Here is a 23,443-nt window from a genome sequence, read left to right on the forward strand (position 1 = left end):
GAAGAGATGGTTTTCTAGCTGCGAATTCTTTAAACTTTTGTTTATCGTGGAAGGTTTTAATTTCATCCTCCATCCTGAAGCTTAATTTCGCTGGATACACAATTCTTGGTTGGAACCCATTTTCTTTCAGTGTTTGAAATATGTTATTCCAGGATCTTCTAGCTTTCAGAGTCTGTGTTGAAAGATCAGCTGTTATCCTGATTGGCTTACCCCTAAATGTAATCTGCTTCCTTTCTCTTGTAGCTTTTAAAATTCTCTCCTTATTCTGTATGTTGGGCATCTTCATTATAATGTGTCTAGGTGTGGATCTCTTATGATTTTGCACATTCGGCGTCCTGTAGGCTTCTAGGATTTGGGATTCTGTCTCATTCTTCAAGTCTGGGAAGTTTTCTTGTATTATTTCATTGAATAGACTGCTCATTCCTTTGGTTTGGAGCTCTGTACCTTCCTGTATCCCAATGACTCTTAAGTTTGGTCTCTTAATGTTATCCCGTATTTCTTGGATGTTCTGCTCATGGTTTCTTAACAGTCTTGCTGAGCTGTCTATGTTCTTTTCCAGTTGAAATACTTTGTCTTCATTGTCTGATGTTCTATCTTCTAAGTGTTGTACTCTGCTGGTAGTATTCTCCATTGAGTTTTTAAGTTGGTTTATTGCTTCCTGCATTTCTAGGATTTCTGATTGCTTGTTTTTTATAACCTCTATCTCCCTGTATAGTTGATCCTTTGCTTCCTGGATTTGTTTGCGTAATTCGTTGTCGAAGTGATCTTTCATTGTCTGATTTTGCTGTTTAATGTCTTCCTTGATTCTCCAGATCATCTGAAGCATGTATATCCTGAATTCTTTATCTGACATTCCATCTGCTGCAGCTGTTACCTCTTCTAAAGTTGCATTGACCTGCATTGCTTGTGGTCCTTTCTTTCCTTGTCTTTTCATACTGCTTGTGTATCTTTCCTGCAGGCGCGGGCGGCGGCTCTGCTCTCTCCTTATTCCAATTGGGGTGTCGTGGCTACCACGCCGGCAGGTCACTGGGCCTGTTCTGGGCGCTGGCGGCGGCTCTGTTCTGCCCCTACTCCAATTGGGGTGACGAGTGTACCACGCCGGCAGGCCACCGGGCCTGATCCGCCGGTCGGTTGCAGGTTTGCCTACCCTGCAGGCGCGGGCAGCAGCTCTACTCTGCCCCTACTCCAAATGGGGTGACGTGTCTGTCGTACCGGCAGGCCACTGGGCCTGTTCCACTGGTCGGTCGCAGATCTGCCCACCTTTCGGGCACGGGTGGAGGCTCTGCTCTGCCCCTACTCCAATTGGGGTGTTGTGACTACCCCGCCTGCAGGTCGCTGGGCCTGTTCCTGGCACGGGAGGCGACTCTGCTCTGTCACTACTCCAATTAGGGTGGTGTTTGTACCACGCCGGCAGGCTCCTGGGCCTGATCCACCAGTCTGTTGTAGGTCTGCCTACCTTGAAGGCGCGGGCGGCGGATCTGCCCTGCCCCTCCTACCACGCCTGCGGACCCCTGGGCCTGATCTGCAGGTTGATCACTGGTCTGCTCACCCTGCGGGCACGGGTGGCGGTTCCGCTCCGCCCCCACTCCAATTGGGGTCACGTGACCACCACACCGGCAGGGCCTGATCCGGGCGTGGGAGAAGGATCTGCTCTGCCCCTACTCGAGTTGGGGTGACGTGTGTACCACACTGGCAGGCCACTGGGCCTGACCCGCCAGGCTGTCACAGGTCTGTTTACCTTGCAAGCGCGAAGGGCGGCTCTGCCCTGCCCCTCCTACCACGCCCATGTACTACTGGGTCGTGGGTCTGCCCACCTGGCGGGTGTGGGTGGCGGCTCCGCTCCGCCCCCTCTCCAATTGGGGTCACGCGGTCACCACGCTGGCGAGCCGCTGGGCCTGCTCCGGGGGCTGGCGGCGGCCCGGCTCCTTCCCTCTGGCTCGAGGACAAATTGAGGAGACTCGGGTGACTGAGCCTCACCCCCCCTACCAGGAGACCAACTGCTTATGTCACCGCTGGTATTGATGAAGATCTCTCCTCCACCGCTTTCTGCTGACATCAGATCTCTGCCATGTTGGTATCCTATGCGAATGGCAGCATTTCGTTCCCCTTGCCGGGCAACCCAAGGAACGGGTGAGTCCTGACCGGCCCTCAGCAGGACCCGGACCGAGACACAGTTTCCGCGGGCTCCTAGCCCCGGTCCAGGGAAGTTCCGGGAGCCGGAACTCGGCCGCTCCGTGCTCGGTGTAAGCTCCTATAAGTGTAAGCTCCAAGAAGCAGTCCCCGCGGGCTCAGTTCCGGGAGCCGGAATTCGGCTGCTTAGTGCTTGGTGTATGCTCTGATAGTAGCAGGGTCCAAGAAGCAGCCTCCGCAGGCTCCGCAGCCCTGAGCCAGGGCGGTTCCGGGACGGTTCCGGGAGCCGGAACTCGGCCGCTCCGTGCTCGGTGTAAGCTCCTGTAAGTGTAAGCTCCAAGAAGCAGTCCCCGCGGGCTCAGTTCCGGGAGCCGGAATTCGGCTGCTTAGTGCTTGGTGTATGCTCTGATAGTAGCAGGGTCCAAGAAGCAGCCTCCACAGGCTCCGCAGCCCTGAGCCAGGGCGGTTCCGGGACGGTTCCGGGAGCCGGAACTCGGCCGCTCCGTGCTCGGTGTAAGCTCCTGTAAGTGTAAGCTCCAAGAAGCAGTCCCCGCGGGCTCAGTTCCGGGAGCCGGAATTCGGCTGCTTAGTGCTTGGTGTATGCTCTGATAGTAGCAGGGTCCAAGAAGCAGCCTCCGCAGGCTCCCCAGCCCTGAGCCAGGGCGGTTCCGGGACGGTTCCGGGAGCCAGAACTCGGCCGCCCCGTGCTCGGTGTTCGCTCCGATAAGATCAGATTCTAAGAAGCACCCAGGCTCTGAACCCTAGCAATCTGTCTGCAAGCCGCAGGCGAATTGCAGCCTGAAATTACCTGTTCTATGGCTGAATGAGCTGCGGTCAGTCGAAAACAGGTATGGTGACGTCAGTTTACCAACATGGTGGCTGCTGGCCTCCTCTGTGGTCTGACCGGTGTGGAGAACCGAGATGGACCGCTTCCTTCCCCCGTCTCGAACCCAGAATTCAGCCCTGAGTGCGGTGCTTGCGCGGCTGGCAGAAACTGCAGCACTGTAACCCTGCGTCTCTATCCCAGCGCGCGTTGCAGACTCTAGCCGCGGGGTGATTTGCTGAATAAGCAGTGTTACCCTCCGTGCGACAAACCTCTCGCGTTTGAGTCCCCGTAGCCGATCCTCCTGCGATGGAAATCCTTCCTCCAGGTTCCGGCGCACCCCACTATTGCTGGAAATTCCTAACAAGATATCCTTTAGCCGTCCTGACTTGTCATACTCCCACACAGTGAAGCAGCACACGGGGGTAATGCACTCCCTCGCCGCCATCTTCCTTCTCTCCTCACCATGGTTTTAATTTGCATATCTCGGATAACTTATTTGTTGAACAACTTTCTATGTGCTTAGTGGTCTTTTATCTCCTTTTGTTATGTAATCTGTTTTAAACTTTTAGCCCTTTTAAAAGTTGAAATGTTTTGTTGTATTAATGAGTTATTAAGAGTCTTCTATATATATTCTGGATAGAGTCCATTGTTAGAGTTTTTGTTAGAGTTTACATATATATATACATATACACACACACAAACCATGCACAACATATGTATCAAATGGGGGAGAGGAAGATTTTTTTCTCTCAGTTCCATGGCTTACCTTTTCATTTTTTTATTTGAAATTTTAATTGACAATATTACATATATTCATTTTCTTTTTCTTTTTAAAAAAATGTTTATTTTTTAATTATAGGTGGACACAAGACTTTATTTTATTTTTATGTGGTGCTGAGGATCGAACCCAGTGCCTCATGGATGCTGGGCGAGCACCCTATCTTTGAGCCACAACGCCAGTCCTCATTTTCTTTTTCTTTTAAATTTTTAGTTTTATACAGACACAATATCTTTATCTTATTTATTTGTTTTTATGTGGTGCTGAGTCTTGAACTCAGTGCCTCTCTCGTGCAAGGCAAATGCTCTACAAACTGAGCTACCAGCCCAGCCCTGTCCTTATTTTCTTAATGGTATCTTTTAAAGAGAAAACGTTTTACATTTTGATAAAGCCCCATTTATCAATTTTTAAAACAATTCAGACTCTTTTGTGTCTGCCTGATCTAAAACAAAATTTTTGCATACGTCAAAGTTAAAAAGATTTTCTGCTTTGTTTTCTTCTAGACATTTTACAGTTTGGTCTATAAGCCCTGTTTGTGTAGAGTATGAAATAAGGATCATGGGTCTTTTTTTCCTTTATGGGTGTCCACTTGTTCTAGCAACATTTGTTGAAAGGAAATATCCTTTCCTTACCAAATTGCCTTTGGATTTCTGTTGAAAAATCAATTGACCAAATAAATGTAGTTCTATTTCTAGAACTGATATTATGTCCAGCTGATCTCTTTTTGTATACTTGTTAATACCACACAATCCTGATTACTAGTTTTCTAAGTCTTGAAATCAGATAGTGTGAGTCCTTGAACTTTGTTCTTCGTTTTCAAAGTCGTTTTGGTTATTCTAGGTTTTCTACATTTCCATATAAATTTTAGAGTCAGCCTGTCAATGCCTGTACACAAAAAGAGTGCTGGAGGACTGGGGCCATAACTGTGCAGAGCACTTGCCTACTATGTGTGAGGCACTGGGTTTGATGCCTAGCACCACATAAAAATAAATAAAATAAAGGCATGCTGTCCAAAATTTTAAAAAATTAATTTTAAAAAAGAATGCTGGGATTTTGATGAGTACTGTACTCAGTCTAGAGACCAATTTGGGAAATGTTTCTTTCTTAAATGTTGGATAAAACTAAAGAAGCCATCCACACCTGGAGTTTTCCTTGTGGGAGTTTGAAAATTAGAATTAAATTCTTTTAACAGATAAAGAAAGTTATTTACATTTTTAATAGGGCTATTCAGATCTTTATTCTTCACATTAGTTTTGATAATACATCTTTCATAGAATTTAATCATTTATATTATTAAGCCTATATATGTAAAGTTATTCCTAGTATTCTCCAACTATCCTATTATTTAAAAAATGAGAACTAATTTATATGCCATAAAATTCACCCTTTTATAGTATATAATTGAATGGTTTTTAGTGTATTAACAAAGTTATGCAAACATCACCAAGCCCCATTCTTCCCTTCTAGACTGGTAACTACTTATCTCCTATAATTTTTTAATGTCTGTATGATCTGTAGTGATGGGCTGACCTATTTTAGGTATACTCTATTTCAGCAAAGACTCAACTTCCAAAGCAGGAACTTGAACAGTTGAAGTCACATCACAGACTACAACTCTGGAAGAAAGAAATAAGAGACTTTCCTGAAGTTTGTTAAACAGGTTCCTTGTTGCCTATCGTTTTTTTTTTTTTTTTAATCAGTGAGAACATGCCACATTATAGAAAGATTTTTCTTTCTTTAGCCCTTGGGAAAGCTGTAGTCCCTGGCCAGTTACCTCTGGCCACCTGGTACCTGGAAGAAAAAGAAAAAGAAAGAGAAGTGGGAGGAGGGGGGGGAGGAGGAGGAGGAGGAGGAGTTGCTGTTGTTTTGTGAAGCACATTCTACAATACTGAATCTAACCCACTTGGGATAGCATTCCACCAAATCCCCCATATCACATAATTGAGCAGGAAAAAAAAACAAGACATATGTTTTTAAAAATGTTATATACAAATATAAATTTTATCTTCTAATTGTTTTGAACATGTGTCTCTTACTGTTCCTCTATTTGGGCATAATTCAGTGCAAGAGATCAGAGTAGGCAATTAAGAATATTTTCTGATATTTATGTAGAAGAATCTTATTGATCAATAAATCAATAAACTCTTAAGGAAAGTTAGGTATGGCATCCATACATAAACTTATAACTGAAAAATTATGAGCTGTAGTTCATAACTATCCAACTTAGTCACCAAGTGTGACCTGCAAACGTGACAACCTCATGTGTACCACAGTCCTGGATGTGGGTCCTTTATATTATTCTCTGCCAAGAGGTTCAGAACTCTTTAGAGAAGGTTGATTACATGCTGTGGAATAAAAAAGTAATTAGGGCTGGGGTTGTGGCTCAGTGGTAGCACACTCGTCTGGCACGTGTAAAGCACTGGGTTTGATCCTCAGCATCACATAAGAATAAATAAATAAAGGTATTGTTTCCATCTGCAATTAAAAAATAATAATTAAAATAGGCCTACACATTCTGCTTATTCAATAATAAGTGCAAGAGTGCTTTAAAATACATCAAAGAAGATAATGTTAAGAACTAATGAAAGGGCTGGGGTGGTAGCTCAGTGGTAGAGCACTTACCTCGCACTCATGAGGCTCTGGGTTCGGTTCCCAGCACCACATAGAAATAAACAAAAATAAATATATTATGTCCATCTACAACTAAAAATAAAATTTTAAAAAAAGAACTAATGAAAGTCACAAGGATTTAATTTAAAGAGGCTCTCATTGCCCAAGATGTAATGTTTAAAATTTATCAGTAATTTGAACCTGTGAAAAGAGTTCATGATATTTAAAAGAATAAAGTATACAAGTCATTTTTTAATGCAGAAAAGAAAAGTGACCACAACAGTATGATGGTTAATTTTTAGTATCATTTTTATTGGGTTAAAGGATACCTAGATAGATAGTAAAAATTATTTCTGGGTGTGTTTGTGAGGGTGTTTCCAGATGAGACTGACATTTGGATCAAGAGACTGAGTAAAGAAGATCACCCTCCGGATGGCGTTGTAGCTCAGAGGTAGAGCACTTGCCTAGTATGTGTGAGGCACTGAGTTTGATCCTGAGCACCACATAAAAAATAAATAAAATAAAAGTTTTGTGTCTATCTACAACTAAGTACACACACACAAACACACACACACATTTTTTTTTTTAAAGATCATACTCATCCACTGTCCAATCTATTGGGGGCCCAGAAAGAACAAGAAGGCAGAAGAAAGTTGAATTTCTCTCTCTTCTGGTGCTGGGGCACTCATCTTTTTCTTCCCTTAAGACATCAAAAATATAGGTTCTGGGCTAGGGTTGTGGCTCAGTGGTAGAACACTTGCCTGGTATGTGTGAGGCACTGGGATTGATTCTCGGCAGTGCATATAAATAAATGAATAAAATAAAAGTTCATCCATATTTAATATATGCGCGCGCATGTGAGCGCGCGCACACACACGTTCTTCGGCATTTGGACTCCAGGATTTGGACTAGCAGTTCCTGTGGTTCACAGGCCTTTGGCCTTTGATTGAACTACACCACTGACTTTCCTAGTTCTCCAGCTTGCAATGGTAGATCATAGGATTTCTCAATCCCATAACTGCATGTGTCAATACTCATAATTAATCTCTTCTTATCCTTCCATCCGTCCATCCATCCATCCTATAAGTTCTATTTCTCTGGAAAATTCTGACTGGTACAAACAAAATTTTATTTGGTACTTTGATTTTTTAATAAGAAAAAAAAGTCAACCCATTGAATTTTTTTTCTTTTAAAACAAGATAGCTGATAAATAGATGTGTACCTCTTTCTATCTGTAGAAGGAGAAGTGGAAACAATGAAGGAATGAATGATTAAGTCAGATGGACTGATCATCATCAGGGATCATACATAACAATAAAAACAGTGCTCCGACAGTTGAAAAACACTGGTGGTCATGTACACTGACCAAGTAGAACTAGAATGGGGGTTCAACAGTATGTTTCAAGATAATATTTCAGCTTGTAAGGGAAAGCTAAATTCATCAATGGCTCCCTTATCTTCTAGAAGTAATTTTCAACCTATAGTTTGCATCAGAATTACCTAGAGTGCTTGTTACCACATAGATTTCCTGGACTTCCAGAGTTTCTGATTTGCAAAGTCTGGTATAGGAGTCTGAGAATTTGTATTTTGAAACAAGTTTCTAAAAGATACTGCTGCCTCTGGTTCTGGAAGCATACTTAAGTTGTCTTAAGTTTGGACTTCACATCTAAATGACTGAAAGGAATAGGATCAGATCTAGGTTTTAAAAAATAACTGAGCTACACAAAACTCTATAAGCAAATCTTACGAACATAAAATTGAGAGAAGGACGCGAGGCTGAAAATATTATTTAAATAAAGTTCAAAGGGAGACAAAACTAACAATATTTCAGAAGGATACACAAACTTATGATGAAACTATATACAAAAGCAAGGAAGTGATAACTGAAGAGTCACGCTACTTGGACAGAGGAATAGAGGTGGAATAAGAACATGATTGTTAAGGGATATACAGAGATTTCTAGAATATTGGCAATTTTTTTGACTTGAGTGATAGATACATAGATGTTTCCTTTACAGAATTATATTTTATACAATTTTTGTATGTATGTTGTATTTTCAATAAAAAGTTGAGGACATAATTGAAGCATTCTGGAAAGATTATGAAGGTGGAGAAAGTCTAGAGATAAGCAGAGAAGCTAAGAGTTGGTCACAATATTACAGGCCAGGGAAGGCAGCCTGAGTAAGGTCAACGATAGTAGGGTCAACAAGGAAGAAAGGAGTTTGAGAATTATTTTGGAGTTAGGTCTTAATCAGCCATTAGAAATGGAAAGCCTGTAATTGCAGCTGGGGAGGCGGAGGTAGGAGGATCAAGAGTTCCAAGCCAACCTCAGCAACTTAATGAGGCCCTAAGCAACTCAGGGAGACCCTGTCTCTAAATAACATAAAAAAGGACTGGGAGTATGGCTCAGTGGTTAAGCGCCCCTGGGTTCAATCCTCGGTACCAAAAAAAAAGTAATGGAAATTGAGGGAAAGAAAAGAAACTGCAGTGACTGTAGAATTTTCTGTTTCAAGCTTAGGAAACTGTACAATAGGTGGGGAAACAGCAGACTACTACAAGCAGCAGGCTCAGGTGATTTAGTGTACATGCAAGGTTATGCAACCCTTACCACTATCCAATTCCAGAATATTTTCAACATCTAAGAGAAACCTATACTCACTAATAGTCACCACTCTCTACCCGTTGCCTTCAGTCCTCAAGTAATTATAATGAATAAAACCTTGTCTGACAGATCAGCCTGTCTTGACAGAGAAACAATGACTTTCCATTGGTCTAGGCAGCCCAATCCTCAAGGAGATCCTATTTCAGAGCTAGTATTTGCCCCTCTGCTTCACAAAGGCATGGGAGTTCCAGGGCAGCTGAAAAGGGTCTTTTCTCAAGACAGAGGGGACCATCCCTGTTCCTCTTCCAACTTGGAGTAGGACTCAGGTCAACAGGGATCAAGGGTGGCAGAGATAGGTATCTGGTCATTGTGGCTTTCAACCAGTGGCATCACTGCCCACCCTTCAGGGGGCTTGGGAATGTGCATTGTGGTGGTGGTGGGCGCATAGGCTGTCATAATGATGGGGTAACACCATAAGCACCAGAGGTCCAGGGACAGGTATACTAACCTCAGGTCATGCATGGCACAGTCTTGCATAACAAAGAGTGGCCCCTCTCCCCTAACACCAACAGACCCCACCCCTTCTCAGAAAAATAATGGGGACAGCAAACCTTATATGTCTGAAAATACAAAAACCAAAATGGAGTTATGATCTGTAAATGGGAACCAGGCTTAGGCCCAAGAATATGAGGCTAAGAATAGATGGGAGAACAGCAGATTTAAATTAGCTCACAGTGAAAGGGGAGTATTAATAGAAATCTAGATATTAATAGCAATGAATCTCAGCCATGGAGAGCCATGGCCTGTAGTGTTCCGACGTCACTGTCCTCAAGTCTATGTTGTGTGTCAGCTGTGCAGCTTCAGGTGGGAAAGGGTAAAAGCCGAACTCAGTGCTACGAGTCTGCATCTGGCAAAAACCATCAGAAAGAGACTCAGGGGGCCATGTCCCACAGTGCATCTTAAGAAAAACTAAGTCAACTCATTGGGGAATTTTCCACATAGAAAAAAAAAATGCTTGTCTCTACACCAAACCTTTTTCTCCCTGATTTTATATAAATGATGCCACTGGTCACTCCTTTGATTCTTGCATTGATGATTAAAACTAATTATTTATTTTCCAAATGCTTATTATGTGAGATGCTCTGGGAAGCACAAGCATGAGACAGACCTTAGATTAAAAGGGTTTCCATTCTCAGACCCTCAATGTTACACAAAATTACATATAAGAGGTGGTGAGGGGAAGGGGGGGGAAACAAGGGAGAGAATTGAACAACAGCAGATGGGGTAGAGAGGGAAGATGGGAGGGGAGGGGAGGGGGGATAGTAGGGGATAGGAAAGGTAGCAGAATACAACAGTCACTAATATGGCATTATGTAAAAATGTGGATGTGTAACCGATGTGATTCTGCAATTTGTATTTGGGGTAAAAATGGGAGTTCATAACCCACTTGAATCAAATGTATGAAAGATGATATGTCATGAGCTTTGTAATGTTTTGAACAACCAATAAAAAAAAAGGGTTTCCATTCTCGTGGGGAAGTTAAAATTTGGACACAATAACTAAAATAAACATTGGCTTGTATCATAATTGAGAGAGAAAAATGCAAAAGCTGAAAGTAAATTTTGGGGTCGGCGTACTTCTTAAGAACTACACAGGCCTATGCCTAAGTTTCTTCAGTTGTAGCATGAAGATGAAAACCCTGACAGGGTGCTTGTGAGAATAAAATTAGAAAATAGAGGTAAAAGGTTGTTTTTATTTCTTTCCCTATGTAAGAAATATAAATTTTCCTATAAAGCTTTATTTTATTTTGGTGTGGGTGGGTACTGGGGCACTTGACCACTGAGCCACATCCCCAGTCCCATTTTGTATTTTATTTAGAGACCGGATCTCCCTGAGTTATTTAGTGTCTCACCATTGCTGAGGCTGGCTTTGAACTCTTGATCCCCTCCTTCAGCCTCCCGAGCCACTGGGATTACACATGTGTGCCTCTGTGCCCAGCTAAAGCTTTATTTTAGAAGAGGGAGAATTTATATTTGAATGTGAACAGTTCAACAAAGTAGGCAGCATTTGAACTAGGATTCAAGCGTATGTTTAGGATAGTAAATGTATTATGACAAAAGTAATGGTTTAATCAACAAATTTTAATTGAGCATGGTTTTGGGCCAGGCCCTGGGCCAGGCAGTAAGAGTTAGTATTGCTTATTATATTGCTTTCACATTGCCCCAGTATATTTATTTGTTTATTCTTTCCCTAAATACCTAAGATACAATTAGTTTACCAGAGTAGCTAGCTGCTTAGAAAGCCTGAGGCAACTGGACCTCAGGCAGGCAAGGAGACAGTGGTCGGAGAGGAGGTACTGGCAAACAGGCCAGCTCTTGAGGAGGCCAGACCCCTGGGACAAGGTGGACATGCAAGGAAGGAGGGAGAGAAAGTTGTACTGGCAATTAAATCTAATGAACACTGATGTCCAGTGCTGGATCTACTGACAGAAAGTCAGCTTCAAGCCTTGATGCAGATGGTTAAGAGTACTGACCTCCCCCTCAAGTTTAGGCTTGGAACAATTTTGAGGGGGGACATCTATACAAGGCAGAACATTACTAAAGATTCCCTGAACTGAGGCTATACCTAATTAGGAGCTCCCTGGAGTCTATTGAAAACTGTGAGGCAGTTTGACCTGTAAGTAAAAAAACAAACAAACAAAAAAACCCATGTTATATCTTTAGTTTTTCAATAAGAAAGCACAGGGGAAGCAAGAGGGAGGTTTTGGGGTTTCTCTAAGCTGTAGGGTTTCTATCAGATCAAAGGCACACATTACTCTGCACCAGCACCACAACAAACACTTTATGTACTTCAGCTCATTTCAGTCTGGTAACTATTCTGTGAGTAGTTACAATTATTATCTCTGTAGATAAAAAGTTACTAAATAGCAAAGTAGGAACTTCTGATTATTTTCTGGGCTCTCTTTGGTAACCAAATCTGCCTCAGACCTGCCCCACATCTTCCAGATAGATGAAGAAGTCAACTTTCCGGGTCTTAAGTCCCAATTCCCAATGAAGGCGGAAGATGCAGGAACTCAATGTTAAGAAATGATGACATGATATACTATTTTATGTTAAATTTTAGAATTCAAAACCTGTGAATGATGATCTATCAAAAACCCTGTGTTCAGTCCTCAGCCTTCTATTTACTGGATGACACCTGCCTTTCCACCACTTACAAGTTTCTTGACCTCTCTAAGATTATGAAGAAACTATCACATGCTCTGTTTTCCTGTTCACTTGAAAGGCTGTCATGAGAATAGACATGTACAAGCCTTGGCTCTGGGATCTCTCTTATTTTTCAGCACTTTTTTTCTAATGGTTTGGATAGATACAGAAGCCAGATAAATAGTGTTTCCTGGCTGGGCATAGCGGTGCACAACTGTAATCCCAGCAGCTCAGGAGGCTGAGGTAGGAGGATTGCGAGTTCAAAGACAACCTCAGCAACTTAGTGAGGCCCTAGGAAACTCAGAGATATCCTATATCTAAATAAAATATTAAAAAACAAAACAAAAAACCAAAAAAACAGTGTTTCTTACCACAATAAAGTAAATAGTACTTAGACTGATTAGGATCCTGGACTATTATGAATATTCATAGCTGCTCCTGCTTTCCGTAGGAGACCTATGTGAGCATGCGCCTGGTGATGCCTGGTGGTCAATGAATGGTTCCTCTGCTTCCCTTCCTCGTGTGGTGCTTTTGTAGGTGATTACATGAGCCTTGGTACTCCTAAATCTAGAGCCTAAGGAATAATCCAGCTACAAACAGAACACAGAATTCTCTGGTATTTCCCTATTCAAGGATCACTGGGGATCATGAGCAAGATCCACAGCCTCCCAATGATTCAGTTTCCCCACCCCCCAAACAGGCTGATTCATTTGTTCAGGATACAACATGGAGTCCTGCCAGATGCAAATGTGTAGCATGTGCCAAGCTTTTCTGGGAGCCAGGCTCATTACTGCCACAGTCACTACAACAAATAACAACAGAAGCCTCTAGGTACAAATTATCACACATAATAAACTTAATTTAAGAAACACTGAAGAGATTTTTAGGTTGAATTTTAATTTACAAAGCACCATTTATCATGCAAGTGCCCTGGGGCCATACAATAAGACGTCAGTAACGATTAGTTTTTACATGCCTCAGTTATCTTACCAACTTAAATCCACTTACCACAAAAATAAATAAATAAATAAAATTTAAAAATTGGGAAAAAAAAGAGAGAGAGGAGAACACAGGGGAAAGGCTACAGACTGCAGAAAGAGTGAGTGAAAAGAAGTCATAGTGTGAAAAATAGGGTAGAGTTCTGAATTCTCAATTTAGGCATATTAAGTCCTATGTAATTTCCTCATAAAAGCACCAAGCCAGGAAGGGAAATAAAGGAACCATTTGTCAACCAAGCATCACAAGGTGCTTTGCATTGGACTTGCATGTAAATTGGAAGCAGCTATGAGCATTCTCAGGAGTCCAGGGCAGAAACACTATATACACCATATACACACATATATACATACACATACACACACACACACACACACACGAGACTATTATTCAGCAATAAAAGAGAATAAAATCATAGCATTTTCAGGTAAATGGATGGCTTTGAAGAAGATAATGCTAAGTGAAGTTAGCCAATCCCAAAAAACCAAATGCTGAATGTTTTCTCTGATATAAGGAGGCTGATTCATAATGGGGTAGGGAGGGGGAGCATGGGAAGGATAGACAAACTCTAGATAGGGCAGAGGGTGGGAGGGAAAGGGAGGAGGCGGGGGTTAGAAATGATGGTGGAATGTGATGGACATCATTATCCAAAATACATGTATGAAGACACGAATTAGTGTGAACATACTTTATATACAACCAGAGATATGAAAAGTTGTGCTGTGTATGTGTAATAAGAATTGTAATGCATTCTGCTTTCATTTATTTTTTTAAAAAATCAATTGAAAAATTAAAAAAGAAAATAGAAATGATGAAGATATGAAAAAATTGGTACCCCTGTGCATTCTTAGTGGGAATGTAAAATGGTACAGCTACTGTGGAAAAATATACAGCAATTCCTTTAAACATTGAAAATAGAATAACATACGATCCATTCTGCTTCTAGCTGTAGACTCCTAAGTGAAAACAGGGACCTGAACAAATATTTTTACCCCTATGTTTACAGCAGCTTTATTCACAATAGCCAAATGGTGGAAGCAAGCCAACTATCCAGTGGTAGATGAATGGAGAAACAAAACTTGATATATACATGTGGTGGAATATTATTCAGTCTTAAGAAGGAAGGAAATTCTGATGCATGCCACAACACGAATGGACCTCGAGGAAATTATGCTAAATGAATAAGCAGTCAAAAAAGACAAATACTGTATGATTTCACTTACAGTTTCTTAGAGGTACTTAGAGGAGTTAAATTCACAGAAACAGAAAGTAGAACTGTGGTTGCCAGGAGTTTGGGGAATGAAGGAACAGGAAGTTATTGTCTCATGCGTACAGAGTTTCAGTTTGGGAGAATGGGTTTTTGACATGGGTGGTGGTGATGATGGTTGTACACAAATGTGAAAGTACTCAATGCCACTGAACTATACACTTAAAAAATAGTTAAGATGTCAAACTAAGCTATATGTACTTTGCCACAATCTAAAAATAAAAAAAATATATATTTTTTTAAGAAATGTAACATATTTAAGCCCTCACCAAAGAACTTGAAAATGACTTTTAATTCCTTCATTTCTACCTAATGTAACCTTTATTTCAAGGTTCTTTTAAAGTTACTTGTGGAGATCAGTTCTAATCATATTCCCTAGCTTTGTCAATAAATTTAGCTGTGCATCCCAGGGTGAATTCCTTTCTTCATTGGCTTTTGGTTTCGTCAGCCATTAAAAAAAGAAGAAAAAATAATTAAACTACATTACATTCTCCTTTGGCTCCAAAAATAAAAACATACCAAAAGTTAAAGAGCTTAAGACTAGCTAATAGAAAGGAAGGAAAGGAAACATTTTGGAGGACTTATTATATGCAAAACTATTATATGCAGGGGATTCACAAATGCAAATATCCAAGGAAAGGGGATAATTCCTGATTTGGGGGGAAACAATCAGAGAAATTACAATCTTGTGTGTAAGTGCTACTTATAAGTGTTTATAGGAACAGGAGGTAACTTAACTGTCGGGGAAATCCAACAAGGAAGTGATGATTTGAAGGGGTCTGCTCTCTGAGGAGGGATGTGAGCATCAGGAATTAATTAGGTAGAACGGAAGCAGAAGAGCATCAAGGCAGAGGGACCAGAGAACCAGAATAGTTCAGAGAAGAGGTGGAAGCCAGTCTGGAAAAGCAGCTTGGGATTTGATTGCTAAATGCCAAAAAAAAAAAAAAAAAAAAAAGCTGAATAAAGAGCTTGAGTTTTATCCTGAAGGCGGGGAAGTACTCACAGTTTAAATTGGAGAATGGTTAAGATCCAACATGCATGAAGAAATATCACTTCGGCAACAGTGCAGAGGAGGACAGATGAAGGGAAGCAGGAAGTTATTGCCATAGCCCAGACAAAACAGGATGGGGGCCTTAACCAAGGCAGTGGCAGTGGGGAAGGGGAGGAAAGAAAGCTCTTTCTTCCTCAAGCAGTTCACATAGATAAAGGCAGGAATGATGTACACACTCCAGAAGGCTGGTTCCTATACACTGTGGACCTTGAACCATATTCTTATTTCTAAATGGTTTCTGACTAATTTGGAATGTCCTAGGTCCAGGGCACTCATTCAAAGGGAGTAAACTAGCATAGAAGTTAATCTGTTTCAGCTGCTGTGCTGTCCCCCACCCCTTCTCACCAGGAACAATGGGAGGCAGCACTGGAAAAAGGAGCATCTGGCTGCAGTAAAGACCCATCCCTTCCTGGACTGGAGCTGCTGGCTCATCCTTGGAAATCACAACAATCAAGAATGGAGAATCGTTCTTTTCATCCCTTCTCACAGCATTATCCCAGTGACTGCATCCCCCAACAATGGTGTGGTCTGTGTGGCCTCCCTCCACCACTGCCCTCCCTGCCGCTGCACAAGGGCGATGCTGTGCCCCAGGGGTTGCTGAGGCTGTGAGCCTCGCAGACTCTGACTGTCCAGGAGGATCAGGATGCTCTTCCAGAGGGAGCTGTAGGAACAATGAGCCTGAAAAAGACCAGCTTTCTCCATAGTAAGAATGGGGAAGAGCAATTTTTTTCTTCGATTAAACTAGCAAAAAGAGATCGCTTCTCGGCCTTTTGGCTAAGATCAAGTGTAAACTAGCAAAAAGATTTTAATGATACTGCCCAGTGGTGGAAAGAGTGTGATAAAGCAGCCACCCTGTGTGTACCCTGTTGGTATGATGCATTTGGAAAACAATTTGGCAGTATTTTGAGAGCCGTGAAAACATTTATTCCCCCTTTTCCCAATAATTCTCATTTCTGGCAACTGATTCAAAGGAAAGAAAAAGATATATGCATGAAGATACATATTCAGCACTAGTAAGGATAAAAAGTGGTAAGGTTTCTGTTCTTCAGGTTTTTCCGCTCCTACATCTTCCTCTCTTAACTTACTCTTAAGCTTTGTAATATTGATCTCTATGGCTCATGACAGAACCAGATACAATTGCAGAAATTGGAATATTTTACCCATGTGCATAATCTAAAGAAGATGTGCTATAAAAATAATTTACAATATGACTATCTGTACTTACCAAAGAGCTATGTCAGAGGCCTTTTATTCATTTTATAGAAAATTATTATAAAAACTGGGGCTGGGGTTGTGGCTCAGTGGTAAAGTGCTCGCCTCGCATGCATGAGGTACTGGGTTCGATCATCAGCACCACATAAATGTAAAAATAAAAATATTGTGTCCACCTAAAACAAACAAACAAACAAATAAATAAATAAATCTGTTATAAAAACTGCATTTAAAATAATGAACTCATTCACACATTCAGTGTTCTACTGAATAGGCACTATGGTATGGGTTGAGGGTATAGCATAAACAATATAGATTTGGTCTGTGGTCTCTGAGCCTAGTATCTAGCAGAGATGTCAACAAGAAACAAGTAACTATGATAAAGCATGATCAATATTATGACAAAGGTGAAACCAGTATGCCAGGAGAATGAATGGCAAGATGGTCAAGGGACTGTATCAGAAAAAGAAAGGGGCTGGAGGGGTTGAAAGGGTTGGAAAAAGCCAGTGGGAAGAAATCAAGGCATTTGGTCTTTGTACTAAAGACAATAGAAAAAGGGACTGCTATGCCTTTGATTCTGGAAAGTTCACTCTGGCTGTTTTGTGAAAAGTTGGAGAAGATGACTACAGTTGGGGCTGGGTTATGGCTCAGTAGCAGAGTGCTTGCCTTGCACATGTGAGCCACTAGGTTTGATCCTCAGTACCACATAAAAATAAATAAACAAAATAAAGGTATTGTGTCCATCTAGAACTAAAAAAATATATATGTATCTATATATGTATCTCTCTATAAATATGAAAATAAAGAAGGATATAATCAAGTATGTCAACTGGGAGACGATTGTCCCAGTGAGAAATGATGGTGGCTTAGACTACAGTGGGGAGAGAGAGTATGATGCAAATAGGTATTTAATGGCTGGAAACAACTTAGTGATTACTGGAATGTGGCGGTGAGATGAACAAAGAATGACCAGCAGGCTTTTAGAGCTTGAGCCAACAGTGACATCTATAGCAGGTTTGAAGCACAGGGAGATTTGGTCCGGAGCAGAGATACTGGGTTTAACTGCAGACACTTAGAATTGCAGGTCTTCAAAACATTCTGAAAGAGGTGAACTACAGGCCACAGATTTGTTCCCCAAAATTCACACATGGGTGGGAGACACAGATCATCATATGGGAATGGAGCTGAGGCAGCGGGAGTAGACAGGATCACCCTGGATCAAGGACTCAGCAACCATAGCACCCTACTAAGTATTGTGAGGGAGGAAAGAAGGGGAACAGTTTTCCCTGCCACCTCTTCCAGGATGCTCTCCTACACACCTCCCTAGGCTACATCTGCTGGCTGAGTCATGTCCCCTACCTGCGGATTATAAGTGCCTTACAGGCAAGAATGGTGTCTCCCATTTTTTTTTTTTTTTTGCTCCTAGCCCACAGCAGTGCCTAGAGCACACAACATGCGTATTTAGTAAGTGTCTGGAGAACTGACTCCTGTGACACAGAGACACTGCATGGGAGATCCCACAGTTCCTAAAGCCACTATACCAGAGAAGGGAGGAGACTAGATATATACTTTAGTCAGAATCTAGTTTGGGAGCTGGGCACAGTGGTGCACACCTCTAATCCCAGTGGCTCTGGAGGCTGAGGTAACTTAGTGAGGCCATAAGCAACTCAACAAGACCCTGTCTCTAAATAAAATACAGAAAAAAAAATAATAAGGGAAGGCCTAGGGGTGCCGGCTCAGTGGTTGAGTGCCCCAGGGTTCAATCTCCAGTACCAACAAACAAACAGACACAAAAAAAATCTAGTTTGGAACAACTTTTGAGAAGCATCCACTTGTATAAGGGAAACAAATGTGTTCTTAAAATGTGAAGCTATTTCTACCTGCTGCCAGGTCTTTGGTCATGAGTGTGTACTGCCAGGTATAATATTCCTCCTGTCAACAGCTCCTGTCACAGCTCTGATGTGAGTTTGATCCTAAGAGTCAGGAATTATTGGCATTCATTTGCTCCTGGTACTATGATTGGAGACAGTCCAAGAAGCTTGTACAGAGATGGTCTTTATTTGTAAGTGTGTTTATAACCTCAGACAGCACAGAAAACTAAGCAAAGATTAGACAGATCATACATAGGATAAAATATCCAGAACAGATAAGGTTAAATATTCATATTTCACTCAAAAGATTAAGCACATTAGACCAGAGGTGAGAGGCAAGGGAAAAGGGAATGTCAAGTGAGTATAACAGAAAAAGAAAGAAAAGCCTTTCACATGTGGGAAAGAGAAAAGACACAGCCTAATCTAACAGCTTCCTACCCTTAAAGGAAGGGGAACAGTCTGGAGATCAAACCACATGCTAGACACTCTATTAAGTGTTTTTACGCATTCTCTCATTACAAACTATAATCTTTTTTAAATATTTTTTTTAGTTGTTGATAGACCTTTATTTTATTTATTTATATGCGGTGCTGAGAAACTAACCCAGTGCCTCACACATGCCAGGCAAGTACGCCACCACTGAGCCACAGCCCCAACACCCCAACGCCCCACCCCCAGTATAATCTTAAGAACAAAGAATCGTTACTCCCACTTCCCAGATAGTATAACTGAGGAACAGGGAAGTAAAATAATTTCACCAAGGTCTTAATGACAACCAGGTCCAAAGACTGCAAGATAGGAATTGTGACCCTAAATAAAATTTCCTAGTGAGAATGGTGGTTTTCATTTTCACTATGGCTTTGGCCAGTTAATCCAAAATCATCAATTTTACAGTGATGGCTAGGATCAACCTCTATTAGTCATGAAAGGTGCTTGTTAATTTTTCAGAAATTATGTAACCCAAGTATTTTCACTTTGATAGACTGAAATCAGCCATGATAAGAAAGTTTACACCATGGAAATGAGCAAAGCTGCAGGTGAGGGTGGCTGCTGCTGCTTTTCCTCCTGAGAACCTGCTGTTAAATACCTACCAGGGCACTGCTGCTTGAGAACCTTAGAATGCAAGGGAATAACTACCATCTTTTTGCCAAGATGTAAGTGTGTTTATAACCTCAGACAGCACAGAAAAGCCAGAAAGTGTTCTGACTGCCTGGAAGACGGTGCTGAGAAGGATTCTGAGACCTTTTCATGATTATCCATCATAAAATCTGCCAGAAGTGATGTCCATTACAGCTGGGGAGGGGACAGTGGTAGCAGTCTGCCATGTACCTACCATCCTCAACACAGTCCAATGCCTAAAGGAAGAGACAGAGACTCAGAGGAGGAAGAGCTGAGACTTTAGAAGCCATGTGCAATCCGACGACTTGTCCAGTGATCTTCCCAAGACAGCACAGAAACCCTGGCATTGGGGTGCTCCCTGACTAGCTTAGCTGGTGGCTCTGTTGATTGTGTCAAGCAGCCCTGCAGTGACAAGGACCACTGTGCACATTGTTGCAGAGGGCATTCAAACACACACTAAGCGGTGTGCTAGAACGAACTTCTGATTCTTTGAGCCCTGAGAAGTAATGCTGGTAGGTTTCTAAGAACTCTATCTATGCTCTTAAGTGCCTTCTTCCTGATCACAGAAACAACTACCAACCTAAAGTGTGGGATTTCTAAGAATCCTACATGACTTAGCGACACCCTGATAACCCCTACATTGTCAGCAGTCAAATCACAAGATAAAGAGATTATATTTTAAGGATGATTTTGCCAGAAAAAAAATGACAGTAATAATAACATGAATAAGAAAAAAATTCATAACACTCTATTCCTATAAACTTCCAATAAACTATCCTCAAACCTTTTTTTGTTGTTGTTCTTTATAACATTTTCATTTTATTTTATTAGAGTCTTTCTGTGTTCCCCAGATTGGCCTTGAACTCCTGGGCTCAAGCAATCCACCAGCCCCAGCCTCCCACATCATTGGGACTACCAGTACACATCACCATGTCTGGTATGAATACTGTATTTTTGAAGAAGTAAGATGACTCAAGAATCAAGTGGTATAAAATGGCAAACAATAACAAGTCTCCCCTTACCCTAATCCCAGTCATCCTCTTCTGCTTTATAGAGATAATCATTGTCTTCAGTTTCTGGTGTTTCATTTTAGAGATACTTTATAAAGTAAATATATGTATCTCCCTTTTATAATACAAAGTACAGTACCATTTAACATCATAATATGTTATATGTACCTTGCTTTTCCCATTTAAATTATATTTTGAAGTTTATTTCAAACCTGCATCTAAAGAACTTCTTCACTATCTTTCATAGAAGATGCATATTGTTACAAGAGTGTCTCATTTAAAATCATTTTACAACTTGACAATAGAAGCAAACATCAGTCAAAAGAGAAAATCACTTAACGTCACACTGATCAAATTTTGGGGGGATTTGTTTGTGCATCTGTGTAGATTTCCTTATAAAATGAAATAATATATTGTGGTCAAAGGTCAATAAGATAAAAGTAGCATACTCTACTGAATTAAATTTGTACTAATTTCTTTTTCTGTAAATTAAAAAAAAAAGTTAAATGAGGAGTGACTATTTGAAATTATGACCATGGAAGTACTTTGAAGGACTTTCTTGTTGGAATAAAAAAGTGTTACTTTAAATTATTTATGGTCCCATGTTTTTCAAAACAGAATTCATGTTATTTGCTATTATTTGCCATTGAAGGTGTCTGCATTCTGCTAGGAACTTCAGAGGTCAAGGATTACAGTGTGTTCATCTTTGTATTCTCAGATAAAGACACACTCATAGAAGAAGACCTTGGTTACTTTTGTTGAGTTAATGAAATGTTATTACAGAGAATGTTTAGATCACCTGAGAATTCATTTTGTAATTTGCTATCTCAAATATGTCCAAAGAACAACCAGCAAGGTTTTCGCATAAGGTATGCTTTGGGGGAAAAAAGTCTTAAAACCTTGTTGAGTATTTGTTGGAGGCAAGAGGGAGGCCTAGAAGTGGAAAAGCCAGAAAGTGTTAGCAGAGCAATAGATAACAAAGAGGAGAAACTGGGTAGCAAGTTAACTGAGCAGAGACCCCTTCTATACTCTTTAATCAGAGAGAACGAACCTCCCCCTCCACTGTGCTCAAGATCATTCCTACTTAGTCCAAGTGCACAGTGTCTAGTATTCAATAGAAGCCTACAAGTAAGCACTAAGCATCTGTGCTGGGTATACAGTGGGAACTTAATAAATCTATATCTGAGTCAGTTTTTATCCTCATGATATTTTATCAACACTCCTCTACATGTCTCATTCCCCTAATGGACTAGAAGTAATTTCAAGGGATCATGTTTTAATTATTTTTTTGCATCTTAATATGGAATGGGTCTCCTGGGTCCTGAAAGTTTAATTTGTGAACAGAATGAGGCCCTGAGCACCTCAAAGCTAGGGACAAATGAGGGAAGCAGAGAAGGGATCAGGAGATGCTTCATATAAAGACCACAGTATCTGAGATGAGTCTTAAGGATGGAAAATATTCCCAGAAGCAAAGTTCAGAATCTAGATAGGAAGAAAGAAAAAAATATCCTAAACATAAATGGGAAAATATTAAAATGCACAGAGGGAGCAACAGTCATAAAGTGCTGGGGAAAAACCATACAGCCATTCCTGGAGCCCACAGGGAAGCCGTCCATGGGAATGGAAAAGCAGGCTGAAGCCAACTGCAGTGGGCCTTACCTGATGTGCTAAATGGTTTGAACTTTGCCTTAAAAAGCAATAGGTAGTTCACAACTTTTAATAGAAAGAATATAGAGAAAAACATCAGGATTCAAGGGTAGGACAGTGTTAAGTTTACATCCCAAACTAGATATAATAACTAGAAGTGTGACTTTGGAGAAGTAATTAATTTTTTTGAACTTTAGTTTTCAGAAGATGGGTACAACATATACATTGAAATGAAGAAGCAATTAATGCTAAAGAGCTTTATAAACTAGAAAGTACAACACCAAAATTAATTGTTGTTCTAACAGTAAATTATGCTTTGGAAAAAAGCATTTTAACTTTGTCGGGAATTCATTTGAGGTGAGAGGAAGGCCCAGAAGAGGAAAAGCCAGAAAGTGAGGGTAGGGTGATCAGGACAAAGCCTGTCCCCTTCAGTTGCAGGCTTAAGGACCAGACCCAGGACCTTTCCCTGAGCAAAACTCTCAGGAATGATATATAACCCAACTGCTAGGCACTTGTGTGTCCAGCTTACTTGATAGAACAAGTTCTGGGTGGATAATCTCAAGGGGATGACAAACAGGATATTTACTGATAGCTCCACATCTGCAGTCTTCCCAAATAATGATCTGTTAAAAACACTAAGCCAAAAGGGGCCTTAAAAAGAACATTAAAGAGCTGGGGTTGTAGCTCAGTGGTAGAGCACTCACCTCACATGTGGAAGGCAATGGGTTTGATTCTCAGCACCACATAAAAATACAAATAAAGGTATTATGTCCATCTTCAACTAAAAAAAAAAAAAGAACTTTAAGGAAAAAAAATTTTAAAGGGAGTACATTGTGTGTAAGATGTTAACAACAGGTGCTAAGGTGTTGGATGTCCCCTCAATGTTCACATGCTGGAGGCCCAATATGCAGATTAGTGGTGTCAGAGACTGAACTTTTAAGAGGTGGAGCCTAGCGAGAGGTCCTAGGTCAAGTGAGGGTGTTCCTTCAGAAGGGATTCAAGTGCTTCCTGCGGAACCCTGGTTAGTTCTCCTAAAAGGATTATTATAGCTGGGTGCAGTGGTTACACTGCCAGTAATCCTAGTAGCTTGGGAGGCTGAGACAGGAGGATTGCAAGTC

General features: G+C 41.2%; 1 protein-coding gene across 3 annotated transcripts in view; it reads right to left on the reverse strand.

Annotated features, from left to right (window-relative positions):
- Positions 1-23,443, reverse strand: part of Gab2 (GRB2 associated binding protein 2) — a 200,607-nt gene that overhangs the window by 86,109 nt on the left and 91,055 nt on the right. Inside the window, exon 2 of one of the 3 annotated variants that reach the window (XM_058578566.1) lies at positions 16,692-16,854. The exons of the other annotated variants lie outside the window; for them this stretch is intronic. The gene's annotated coding sequence lies outside the window, so the exon portion shown is untranslated. The remainder of the gene's footprint in view (positions 1-16,691; positions 16,855-23,443) is intronic. 3 annotated transcript variants of the gene reach the window in all.

This window comes from Marmota monax, unplaced genomic scaffold, assembly GCF_021218885.2.
Source record: "Marmota monax isolate L192 unplaced genomic scaffold, Marmota_monax_Labrador192_F-V1.1 WCK01_AAM20220418_F8-fsc00068, whole genome shotgun sequence".
Classification (NCBI taxonomy): domain Eukaryota; kingdom Metazoa; phylum Chordata; class Mammalia; order Rodentia; family Sciuridae; genus Marmota; species Marmota monax.